This window comes from Mus caroli, chromosome 7, assembly GCF_900094665.2.
Source record: "Mus caroli chromosome 7, CAROLI_EIJ_v1.1, whole genome shotgun sequence".
NCBI lineage: Eukaryota > Metazoa > Chordata > Mammalia > Rodentia > Muridae > Mus > Mus caroli.
Window position 1 is genome coordinate 106909332 of NC_034576.1, and position 13099 is coordinate 106922430.

At 42.1% G+C, this 13099-nt stretch overlaps 2 pseudogenes; both read right to left on the reverse strand.

Annotated features, from left to right (window-relative positions):
- Positions 1–11186, reverse strand: part of LOC110298016 — a 111218-nt pseudogene extending 100032 nt beyond the window's left edge.
- A 1589-nt stretch (positions 11187–12775) lies between these two features.
- The window catches only part of LOC110298017, a 3116-nt pseudogene continuing 2792 nt past the window's right edge, over positions 12776–13099 (reverse strand).

Consider the following 13099-nt stretch of genomic DNA (forward strand, 5'->3'; position numbering starts at 1 on the left):
GAATGAATTTATGAAATTCTTAGGCAAATGGATGGATTTGGAGGGTATCATTCTGAGTGAGGTAACCCAATCACAAAAGAAGTCACATGATATATACTCACTGATAATCGGATATTATCCCAGAAACTTAGAACACCCAAGATACAATTTGCAAAACACATGAAATTCAAGAACAAAGACCAAAGTGTGGACACTTTGCTCCTTCTCAGAATTGGGAACAAAACACCCATGGAAGGAGTTACAAAGCCAAAGTTTTGAGCTGAGACAAAAGGATGGACCATCCAGAGACTGCTACACCCGGGGATCCTTCCCATAATCAGCAACCAAATGCAGATACTATTGCATATGCCAGCAAGATTTTGATGAAAGGACCCTGATATAGCTGTCTCTTGTGAGGCTATGCCAGTGCCTGACAAACACAGAAGTGGATGCTCACAGTCTTCTATTGGATGAAACATAAGGCCCCTATTGAAGGATCTAGAGAAAGTTCCCATGAGCTTAAGGTGTCTGCAACCCTATAGGCTGAACAACAATATGAACTAACCAATATCCCCCTTCCCCCCCCCCCGCGGAGCTCGTGTCTCTAGCTGCATATATAGCAAAAGATGGCCTAGTAGGCCATCAGTGGAAAGAGAGGCCCATTGGTTGTGTAAACTTTATATGCCTCAGTACAGGGGAACATCAGGGCCAAGAAGTGGGCTTGGGTGTGTAGGGGAATGGGGGCAGGGCAGGGTATAGGGGACTTTCGGGATAGCATTTGAAATGTAAATAAAGAAAATATCTAATAAAAAATTCAATAAAAAACATTGTAAAAAAATAAACCCTTTTCTTCTTTTTCGAAGTTCTTTTTATAAAATTATTTTATCATTTTATTCCATATTTTATATCTGAACTTCCCCCACCCGCATCTACCCTGAGACTGTTCCACATCTCATACCTCCTCCCCCCTCCCCCTTCTCCACATGGATTTCACCACCCCACTTGACCTCTAAACTTCCTGGGGCCTCCAGTCTCTTGAGGGTTAGGTGCATCATCCCTGACTGAACCCAGACCTGGAAGTTCTCTACTGTTTGTGTGTTGGAGGACTCCTATTAGCTGGTGTATGCTATCTGTTTGGTGGTCCAGTGTTTGAGAGATCTTGGGAATCCAGATTAATTTAGAGTGCTGGTCTTCCTACAATGTTGCCCTTCTTCTCAGGTTCTTTCAGCCTTTCCCTGATTCAACAACAGGAATCAGCTGCTTCTGTCAATTGACTGGGTGCAAATATCTGCATCTGACTTTTTCAGCTGATTATTGGATCTTTTGGAGGCCAGAAATGATAGGTCCCTTTGTGTGAACACTCCATAACCTCAGTAATAGTGTCAGGCCTTGAGACCTCCCCTTGAGCTGGATTCCACTTTGGGCCTGTCACTGGACCTTCTTTTCCTCAGGCTCCTCTCCCTATAATTCTTTCAGACAGGAACAATTATGGATCAGAGGTGTGACTATGGGATGGCAACCCCATCCCTCACTTGATGTCCTGTCTTCCTGCTGGAGGTGGGCTCTATAAGTTCCCTCTCCCTACTGTCAGGCATTTCATCTAAGGTCCCTTCCTTTCAGTTCTGAGAGTCTCTTACCTCCCAGATCTCTGGTGCATTCTGGAGGATACCCCCAACCTCCTATTTCCAGTGGTTGCCTGTTTGCATTCTTTCTGCTGGCCCTTAGGGCTTCAGTCCTTTTCCCTCACCCAATACCAGATCAGGTTCCCCTCTCCTCCCCCATCCCTGCCCACTTTCCCTCCCAGGTCCTTCCTTTCCTCCCCACTTGTGATTGCTTTCTTCTCTCTCCCAATTGGGACTGAGGCATCCTCACTTGGACACTTCAGCTTGTTGACCTTTTTGAGTTCTGTGGACTTTATCTTGGGTATTCTGTACTTTTTTTTTTTTCAGCTAATATCCACTTATTAGTGAATACATACCATGCATGTCCTTTTGGGTCTGAGTTTCTTTACTCAGGATGATATTTTCTAGTTCCATCCATTTGCCTGCAAAACTCAGGATGTCCTCATTCTTAATAACTGAGTACTATTCCATTGTGTAAATGAAAATATCCAATAAAAAATTGGAAAAAGAAAAAAAAGAAAGGAAGGAAGGAAGAAAGAAAGAAATGGAAGGAAGGAAGGAAAGAAGGCAGGAAGGAAGGTATGTTCTCAAAAATCTGGTATAATAGAATCATAGAATGTGAGCAGGAAAGCCATCTCAAGAAAGCCAAGGCTTCAAACACTGTTGTCAGTGTTGAGGACACTGTCAGCCAGCATCTGCTTTTTCAGGTTCTCTTGTTCAGATGAAAAAATTTGGAAACCAAACTAAGACTCACATAAGCTCCACATGTTAGGATGGATACTGATGCTGACAGCTGAGATGTGACACTTTACACACAAGGATGAGGTTTCCCACAGTCCTGTGACATATGTGGTCTACCTGCAGCCATTGTTTCACTGCCAAAAGACTGTGCCCACAGAGTTGTCTCCTTTTTTAAAAAATCTAAATATAAACACAAAGGAAATCTGGATCTCCTCTATCCCTGGGAGAAAAACACAAAATACTCAGGAATTTTTCCCACTATAGAACTTTGAGAACATTGCAGACACAAAGGACATACACTACCTATATGCCCTTGTTAGCTGCAAATCCAGAGTTAGATACAAGCACACAGAATGGACAGATGATGTGTCCAATAGGAGTCTAAAAGCTCCTATAGGTCCATTTGTTTCATCTCACTACTGACCTAGCTCAATAGATCTCCATAATCCAGTCCCCTAAAAGAGAACCCAATTTCTTCTCAAAAGTTATCAAATGCTCAGACCCTGCCTTTCTCCTCCTCCTCTTTTCTCTTCCTAGAATGTTAAAATAACATTAATAATAATAATGTTAAAATAAATTTTGCAAAACCCCAGAGATATTTATTCTAGTTGAATATAAAATAATTCTCAACACCCGATAGGGCTATTCTTCCCTATCAGCCCAGACATACCTTGTCAGGACATAATTTACACCCTAGAGAGAAGGAAGAAAACACAGTTAATAACATGTTCTTCATGTTCTTGCAAACCCTGGTTACACTCTTATTGGCCAAAGAGACAAAGTCAAAAGAGAATCAAATCAGTCATCCACAGCTCTCCAAGACATGATATAAATGCAGTGCATGGCTCTTTATTTCACTTATATGTAAATTAATAGACTCTTTCTGTTTTATGCTACCAGGCATCGGAGACCAAAGATAAAGAAACAGTAGTTTGACAGCTCACATAGGTTTTTATGTGCATATTGTTAAACAAATAACCATGTGACCTTTCTCATGCTACATGTTTGGTATCTTACTGGAAACTTATATGTATGAGAAGCTGTATTCCAAATTCTTTTAATCATTAAAAAATGATTTGTTATATTAATATTGAGGAATCTAAAAGGACCAGAGGCTTAGAATGTTTAATTCTTAAAACCAACTAACCAGATCTCTGCTAACTCCACCCTCTTCTTCCCTGCCCCTTCTACTTTTCTTTTCTCTCTGCAATTGGCCTAGCAGAAAAGAAGCCAATCTAAAGAGATATGTGTGTTCCTCAATTTGAGTATCAAACTGTTAAAACATTGATTCCAAAGAAACAGGTATTTCTCCAGGATCTCACATTGAAAGAAGAGAAACAGTTTTAGCCAGAGGAAGAGCTGGTCTCCTTAAAAGATTTCCAACAGTAATGTAATGACTTGTCTGACCAACTTAAAGTGTGACACTGTGATCCCAATCGTGATGTGAGAATGATGGACAGGAACACACTTAGAAATCCTGAATAAGGATAGCATAATTTTGTGAATCTTTGTCTCTCTTCCAAAGTAGCTATATTTAATAAATCTTCATTTTCTCCTTTCCAATATTAATTTGGCTCTTCATTATGGGCTTATTGAAGTCAGACCTGACTGGCCAGGTCCATTTTGATATGTTAAATAGGCACCTGAACTTTCCAATAAACTTGGCTTTACTATATTCTAGTATGTCTTGGATTGGCTCATTTCATTGGCAGACAAATAACCTATCAGTAGATTCCATAGTAAAAGACATTTTGCAAGAGCACAAATTATCAATTTATCCTCTTGAAGAAATCTGTATGCTCATGTCTCTTGAATCATTCATTATTATTGTAGAAAAAATAGAGAGTCAATTGGAGGACTAATCAACAGACAAATGGATAAAAATGACATGATCAGCATATAGTAAAATATTAGATGTTTAAAAGCAAGAAGTATTGTCATTTGTCATAACTTGTCTGAACTCAAGAGAATTTATTTTATACTAAACCAGCTGGGAACAGAAAAAAATCATTAAATGATACAATTTAAATATGTATCATGTACACATATTTGATCTCATAAGAGTAAGGATCAGAATGGAGATCCTTAGGGCCTGGAGGTAGAGAAAAATAGGCATATTCATTAGTCAAGAGATAAAGTTTCAAGATTGTGAAGTGTGTTGGTTGAAGTAAGTATGTATATGAATTAGTTCAGTACAGACATAAATGCATAGTTTTGTCTAATATGAATATTTTTATTTGTAATTAAATTAAAACAATGGAAACAAAGAAATCAAAGGAGTTATGACAAATTTCTAGCACCTCCAAGGTCTACAAGACTGACAATTATAATGAAAAAAAAAAAACAAATTCCCACAGTGATGTTCAGAACCAGAATATGACTTTGGTATAAATTATTTTAAAATGTGATAGAGATTAAATACACTACAAATCTATGCCTTTATAGATAATGAAGCAACCTTTCACATTAGCCACTGGCAGATAGAGGCATGGAAACTTTTCAATGAGTTCCTCAATCATATCCCTACCACAAGTCACACTTCCACTAGAATCACAGGCAGTGGGGATAAGTATTTCAAATCTTCATAAGGAGAAATAACTCTAATACTTTCAATTTCTCGTGAACTGACTAAATGACAGGTGAAAATGTGCTTCACACATGCTCAGTAGTACAGAAGGGTATTAGCTCTTAAGGCCTAGGTAACTGCTGCCTGTCTAGCCAGCCATTTTATGCTGTTATTAATATTAAAAGGAAACTTTCTCATGTGCTATTACAAGGAAACTTTTCATCTCCAATTGATTGCATATTATGTTATGTTCTGTACTTTGGTTTTTCTTGGGAAGCAATCACAATAGAGGTCAGTTAGAACTGCTTTGTGTTGTTAGCCACAATAAGCTTGGACCAGAATCAACTGCCCAGCAGTGTTGTGGATAGCCCTAGGGCTAATTATATTTGATGTTAATTCCATTCTCTGTGAGTGGCTTCGAACAAGGAATGAGTCAGCACTCAGGTGATTTCTTATAAACTTGTTTCCCACCTTAATTTGTAAAATAAAGGAAAGACGATGATCGGGCAGATAAAAGGGAAGATGGAGCAGAAGGTGAGGGAGAGAGAGGAAGTAGAAAATGGAAGAGGGAGAGGACGCAGAAGAGGAGGATGAAGAAGAAGAAAAGTGGAACAGACGCACATGGCCTGGAGAAACCGCCAGTTCTAAGGGGTCTCATAAGCTGTGGAAGATGGTAGTATAGCGGTAGATCTGCCCAATCTAGGCTCACAGCATGTAATTATATTAACTGTGTTGTGTTTTCATGGCCAGGGCATATTTTGGAGGAGATTTACCACAACACAGCAAAATTTCCTGTACCTGTGTAAGTATGACTTTTATGGTTTGCCTTTTTAAGCTGCTCCTAGGATGGACCCCCAACATAAGAGGGATACCTGCACCAATATAAAAAGCCATTTGGAATAAGACTTGCATTTTAAATGGGGGTCGAGTAAAGTTTTAGGTTCCCAATAACTTCCTGGTAATTGACATCCTACTTGGCAGAGAGAGAGAGAGAGAGAGAGAGAGAGAGAGAGAGAGAGAGATGGGTAATGGCATCCTGGTTGGCAAGTTAAGAGATGAATGTTAGGGAAGGCAAGACCCGTACCATGACTGAATACCTCAACCAATGAGAGCAATATAAATGTACAGCAAAGACGTGCTCCTAAAGCTGTCCCCTACTCCAAATCCTGATTGGTGGAATAACTTGTCACAGATATTTGTGGATTTCAGGCTTAAAGGCCTTGTAGTATTCAGACTCATGGTCCTAATCAGCTCCAAAGTCTTGTTTATGGCCCTCATTGATTAGACCTTGGGTGAATGCTCAATGAACTATTCCTGTTAGAGATCTGTGTTCATGTTGTTTGTGGTTTGACTCCTGGACCCCAACAATATCTATTCGTGATCCATCAGCTCTTCTCTCCATGTTCAGCTTTGGTACTGTACCTGATAAAATAATAAAATACCATTTCCTCTTGACATTCATGCATGTAATGATTCCCCCAGCTCCTGAAATTGATTCAGGAAAGACTACAGGAAGAGCGCACTATCATTACCAGGAAGAATACAGGAACAGAGATGGAGGACAATGGTTTCCACGTCCCCTGACTCTCAGACACTGGGTTCTCCTGCAGTCTTACCTGCTGCATTTCCATGATTGACAGCTCCAACTGATGCTGAATATATGAGATGAGGTCTCTCACCAACTCCCTCTGCTCCCTTAGCTCATTTTCAGACTCTTCCAGCTTTTCCATAATCTCTTCCTTCTCTTTCTTCAGATTCTGCAGCTTCTCATTTTCCTTGGAGTCTAGGAGGTCTCTTAGTCCATTAAACTGGCTCTGAATGACTTCTATATCACTGTGTATTTGGTTCTTTAAGGACAAAAAAAGAGGGAGGAATTCAGTCTGTCCAAATGGGACCAGGAATAGAGAAGAACTGCTCTAAGCTTTCATAGGGAATTGAGCTTGGGAAAGGGAAGGGATTCGCAGGGAAGCAGGCTTTCCCTTTTAATATCTGTGAAGTACATTCCAAGCAAAGACCTTAGGTCACCTTTACCAAGGCCTTGTGAGCCAAAGTGGGATGACTGGATATGGCTTAGTTTCTAAACAGTTGTCTAAGGTACAGCTTAGATAACTTGTTCCTGCCTGCAATAGTCCTCATTCCACCTCTGAGCCCTTAAGAGAAGCTAAACCCTACGACTAGAACTGTGGCCTGTTCCGTAGCATATTTCCCAACAATGGGCATTATAGAAAGCACGACAGGAGTAGGATCCAGCAGCCATTCTGACCAAGCATCCTCCATGGTGCCAGCTCCCCACAGAGCTCTGCTCCAGTGTGATACACTGACTCTGCTTCTCCAGCTCCGGGGGAGCCAGTAGGAAAGTGTAGTCAAGGCCTCTTGGCCTCATCAACTCCCAGGAAGTAAAGACCCCAGTTTCTTCTTGCCCAGATCCCTCTTGGACATCAGGCTGACACCCTTAGGAAGGGTCCCCACTTGCCTCCCAGTCAGCTCTCTGCTGTTGAAGGTCATCCTGCCATTCATCACATCTTTTCTCATTTTCCATCAGCTTCTGCAGGGCTGCCTGCAGCTTCTCCTGTGAGAAAGGAATTATAGCAGAGACATGCTGTGTGATTAGTTAGGACTGCTGCTCCTAATCAAAGGGCAACAAACTCTTCTGGAAGGACAGGAAGCCCAAGACTGTTCTCTTTTGAAAAACTTGTGTCAATATTTATGCACATAAAGTATATAAATCTTAAAAGGCTACAGCTCAATTGATTTTTATATTTTATACACACTACCTCCATACAGAAAAAGACAGAAATCTCTCTAAGTCATTCATTCCACTCAGTAGAAACCTTTTATTCTGCTGCCAGCATCAGAGAACCAGGATACTTTTGTTAGTTTTCCGATCACAACTATGTACATACATCACATGCCCTGCAGTGTCATATTTGATACCTGTACTTTTTTTTTTTAAAGAGTGGGTCATATTGTGTAGCTTTGACTTACCTGTTGCTACTGTGTAGAGAAGCATACTCCTGAAACTCAGAGATGCAGGACCATCAGCTGCCAGGGCTCTGAGACTAAAACCTGTGTAACAACACTGGCCACATGAACATTCTTTTTTCTTCCACTCCCCGCCTTTTTTTTTATTTCTTATTGAATTTTTTTGCAGTTATGTTTCTTTCTTTCACTGAAAATGACTTTTCATACAATACATATTTCAAGGCATGTTTTAAAAAATGTTTTATTTATTTACGTATATGAGTGCTCTCTTTGCATGTATGCCTGCATAACAGGAGAAAGCATCACATCCTATTATGGATGGCTGTGAGACACCATGTGATTGCTGGATATTGAACTCAGAATCTCTGCAATAACAGCTCATGCTCTTACGTGCTGAGTCATCTCTTTAGCCCCATACAATACATTCTGATTAAGTTTTTCCCTCTCATTACTCCTCCAGGTTCTTTACCACCTCGTCTCCCCTCCCATTTAGATCCACACTCTTGGGTATCCTGTTAGAAAAAAAAAAGAGGCATGTGTTGTCTGCAGCACTTGGAAGAGTAGACCCTTGTAACTTCCTGAACAGCAGAGTAGAGCTGATTCTGGTGGCAGGGAATTAGACGAGCTGACCCAAGGGTGTGAGCTGGGAGAGCTGGTTCTGCCACTTGTCTGCTGTGAGGTGACATGGACAAGGGAGAGATACACCCCCCCCCAGACACACATATACGCACTCCTTGATACCTATGGAAGGCAGAAGAGCTGGCCTGAGGTCTTCAGAAGGGGAGAGCTGGCCCTCTTCCTCATCTGCTGAGTACATGGGAGAGCAGGCCCTGTACCTCACTTGGGCAGCACAGTAGACCTGACTCTGATGATGGAGGCACCAATGAGCAAGCCTTAAGGGTGTGAGTGTGGGATAGCTGGCCCTGCAACTTTGCTGTGTGACAGATAGCATAGGAGAGGGAGAGATGCCCTCTCCCACTGTCTACCTTTGACATCTACTTCAAGAAGGAGAGCTGGCCCTGGGTCATGAGAGCATGAGAGCTGGTCCTGGCCCTCAACTGCTGCAGCACTCCGGAGAGCTGGTCCTACACTGTGACTGGGCACCACAGTAGGGCTGGTCCTGGATGTGGGGATTGCAGGTTAACAGGCCCCAAGGGTGTGAATGCAGGAGAGCTGTTCCTTTTGATTTCTGGGCAGTGTTCCATACAAGAGAGAGACACCCTTCTTCCCTTATCCCTTGTAATCTATGGCAGTCAGGATAACTAGCATCATCAGAGTCAGGTCTACTAAGCTGCTAATTCTCATGATAGTGTGAGTACTGGCCATGTCTCACAGAAGCTGAAAAGCTTGGGAGATCTGGCTCTACACCTCACATAAGCAGCAGGGTAGAGGAGATCCTGTTACTAGGATTGATGGTGAGTGGGCCTCAAAGGTGTTTGAAAGCCTGCAGTTTTGAAACTGCTCAGGCCAAAACCCAGGCCTTAGAATTGTCCCACAGAAACATGTACTCCATCAGTAAACTGCCAGAACACAAAAAGGGACAAGTCTTACAGATCTAATACTACAGGATCACCATGACACAGGGCAAGCAAAGAATTATGGACTAAATGGTATACCATAGGACACAGTGTGATACACTACAGCTTTCACAATGAGGTTTTCACTATTAATGGTGTGGTTGAAATGGTGAAGGGCAGGCACTAAAGGAGGTGGAGATGAGTGAGGTTGGAGTACACGATGTAAAATTCACAAAGAACCAATAAATAGTTTTAAAAAGAAAACAAAGAGGCATGTAAGAAATAATAACAGAATAAAAGAAAATACAGTAAGAGAAATAAAAAGCAAACACACTGGAATATGACAAAACAAACAAACCATAAAAAGAGCTAAGTAAAAAAAAATCACAAGACGTACATATAGAGTATATGTTTTGAACATATGGGAATGCCATAAAAACTCAAGCCATGATACAAAAGCAAAGGACTATATGGTTCTAAACAGAAAAAGGGAAAGAAAAGCCCTGACAACATTATCAGAGAAAGAACCTCCTAATGAGGGCTCGGTGCATTTGTGCTGGCTGTGCATCTATTACTGGGCATAGGAATTTCCATGAGAATGGTTTATTTCTCCAGTGTGACTCCCTTAGAGAAAAGTAATTATTCATTTCAAGTAGTTATCAATTATAGATTGCTTAGGGTTTGGGGTGGATCATATGTCCACTTCTTCTTCCTGTTCCAGAATCTTATTTGGTCCTGCCCCTTTCAGGCCCTATGCATGCAGCCACAGTCTCTGTGAGTTTATATTTGGTCTCAAAAACAAACAACAGAAAACATAGATTAAGCACAGAACTTGCTGCTGTGTTTCTCATTATGGAAACCTTCCTCTCCTCCCTGATGTTTCAGCTGCCACATGCACATTCTCTTCACTGCTGTGTGTCATGTGCTTATTAATCCCATTGTTGAAAGTCACTAGATGGCATGTTAGGTACACTGAAGAAATCTGACGTTAACATTGAAAGGATATAAACACAGAATAAATCATCAGATGGTCTTCTGCTGATTTGACATTTTTGGATATCAATTCAATTTAAAGCAACAGTTCCACAATATCTTATTTGTCTTTCAGTAATTGTAGTCCAGGCAAATTCTCTTTTGCTTAAGTGGAATAAATTACTATGTTTTTTTAGGAGTCAAAATGTAAGAGTATAGAATGATAATTCAACTTCCAAGCCTATAATGCTCAGGTAAGTACAATGTCAAAGGTAAAAAATGAAAAAGGTGATGTTTTCTCTTTGTTACTGCTTTATGCTTTGTTTCCTGTATCCCCCTGCTCCTTACCTTGTATTCATGGTTGACCTCTTCAATGAGAGCTGTTTGGTGACCACTGTGCTCCTGAGATTGCTTACAAAGCCAGCATATGGCCATCATGTCCTCCTTACAGAAGAGCTGGAGTTTCTCTCCATGTTCTGCACAGATATTCACCTTCTCCTCCTCCTCTGGGATGGACTTGAATCCCTCGAGCCTCTCTACTATGTTGGCAACATGTCGATTAGGCCTCAGATTCTCAAACAGGTAAGGAATTCGGCACACAGGGCAGTTGCCCTCCCCTTCTGGGTTTCTGTTGGACTCATAGTGCAGTGTGATGCAGGCTCTGCAGAAGCTGTGGTTACAGTCAGCACTCACAGGTTCCTTCAAGAGCTCCAGACAGATTGGGCAGGTCACTTCCTCCTTTATCATCTCCAGGACTGATGAGGCCATAGTTGCTTTGATCCTGTGTCTGCCTGTCCTGACTTCTCACACTTCTGCATGGATGGCTGTGTGACAGGGATGGGGGAAAAGGCCAAGTAAAAAATGAAGTATCAGAATGAACCCTGTTCAGATGTCAAGGAAGGACCACAGTGACAAGTTAAAAGAATAAAGGAAGATATGTGGAAGGAGGTTTGGTGACATAGCAAATAGTACTTTGTCATACTTCAGGTGCTGTACTTTTAGGTCACCCCAAATGACAAATTTCATGTATAGGAATGCTATCCCCCTTTTACTGAAGAGTAGAAAGAAATTACTGCCAACATCTTTGCTTGCCTGGAGACCAGGCTGTACACAGCCCACTGCCCCACAAACCTGCTCTAACCCATAAAGGTGACCAAAGAAAGAAGAGGTGGCTACTAGGATACCACTGATAGCCAGAACAAAGGGTAAGCAGAATTATGCCCCCCGCCCCCAGTTACTTGGGGTCTCTTGGGAATCTTGTGTCTGAAATGTTAAGATTTTACCTTGGTCAAGTAACTGGGACCAGTGGGAGCCAGGTGCCCAGGAACTCTGACAAGTGGCAGATGGGAGCCAGGTGCCCAGGAACTATGACAAGTGGCCCTTTCTGGGCCAGTGGCCTGAGAAGACAACCTTGAGCATGAACTCTGCATCCAGTCTCAAAACACCCAGAGGAAGATTTACTCCCAGGTGCTCTAATACTCCCAGGATCATAGGATCAGAGGTGAGGAGGACACAACATCTACCCCAACACTGGAAGTAAGTGGGACGAGTGGGACCCAGGCACTCAAGAACTCTGCCTGACCAATGGCAGGAGTTCCTTCCTTTCTGGGCCAGTGCCCTGAGCAGACCTTGGGCACAAACTCCACAGTCAGTATCACAACACTCAGAGGAAGCTCTACTCCCATATGCTCTAACACACCCAGGATCACAGTATCTCAGGATCCCACTATCTCAGGAGCTTGGTCAGTCCAGGATGTTAGGGTCCCAGAGGCAGTTTGACCACAGGAGCTCGGGATCAGGGGATCCCAGACTCACAGGATCACAGAGACAGCTGAACTCTAAGGAGTTCTGACACAACCAGGATCACAGGAAGGACAGCCTTGAGTCAGATATCTTGAGGGCAGGTAGAACTAGAAATAATCATATGGCAGGAGGCAAGTATAAGAACATAAGCAACAGAAACCAAGGTTACTTGGCATCACCAGAACTCAATTCTCCCACTATAGCAAGTCCTGGATACACCATCACATAGGAAAAGCATGGTTTGAGTCTGAAATTATTTCTCATTATGGTGATAGTGGACTTTACATGGAAAATGGCAGGAAATAATCCAGAACTGTCGGCCTACTCAGGGGCAGCTTCATGACTTCTGTGTGCCAGATTCTTAACAGAAGTTACAGCAGCAGAAATACAAACAAGAAAGGCCTTTCCAAGAGGATTACTGTCGGATCCAGAGATGCTGAGGAGCATGGCTGCGTGCTACTTGCATGCGTAGTGTGAGGCTGCTGATGAAGACTTTTCCATTTCTGAAACAGAGATGAAGATATGCCATCTGCAGCTGACGGTAGAGGGAAGACCAGGGGCCCAGGAAAGAAGGTGAGGGAAGCTTCTGGTAGCTACAGATCCAGGCTGCCACTCCTTGCTACGTTTTCAGCAGTTACCTTGTAAGGTGGCTTCATAATACTTGGATCATCACAGAAAATAAGAAGAAAAGTGTGGGCTAGCTTGAGTTGGACATTGAAATGAAGGCCTAAGTCCAGCTGGTTTTCATTTCCCTTCTGGTTATTTTAGGGTACAAAGGTCAAGTAACATATCAGGCCTATCAGAATTACANCAGACTTTTCACCAGAGACTATGAAAGCCAGAAGAGCCTGGACAGATGTTATACAGACACTAAGAGAACACAAATGCCAAGCCCAGGCTACTATACCCGGCCAAAA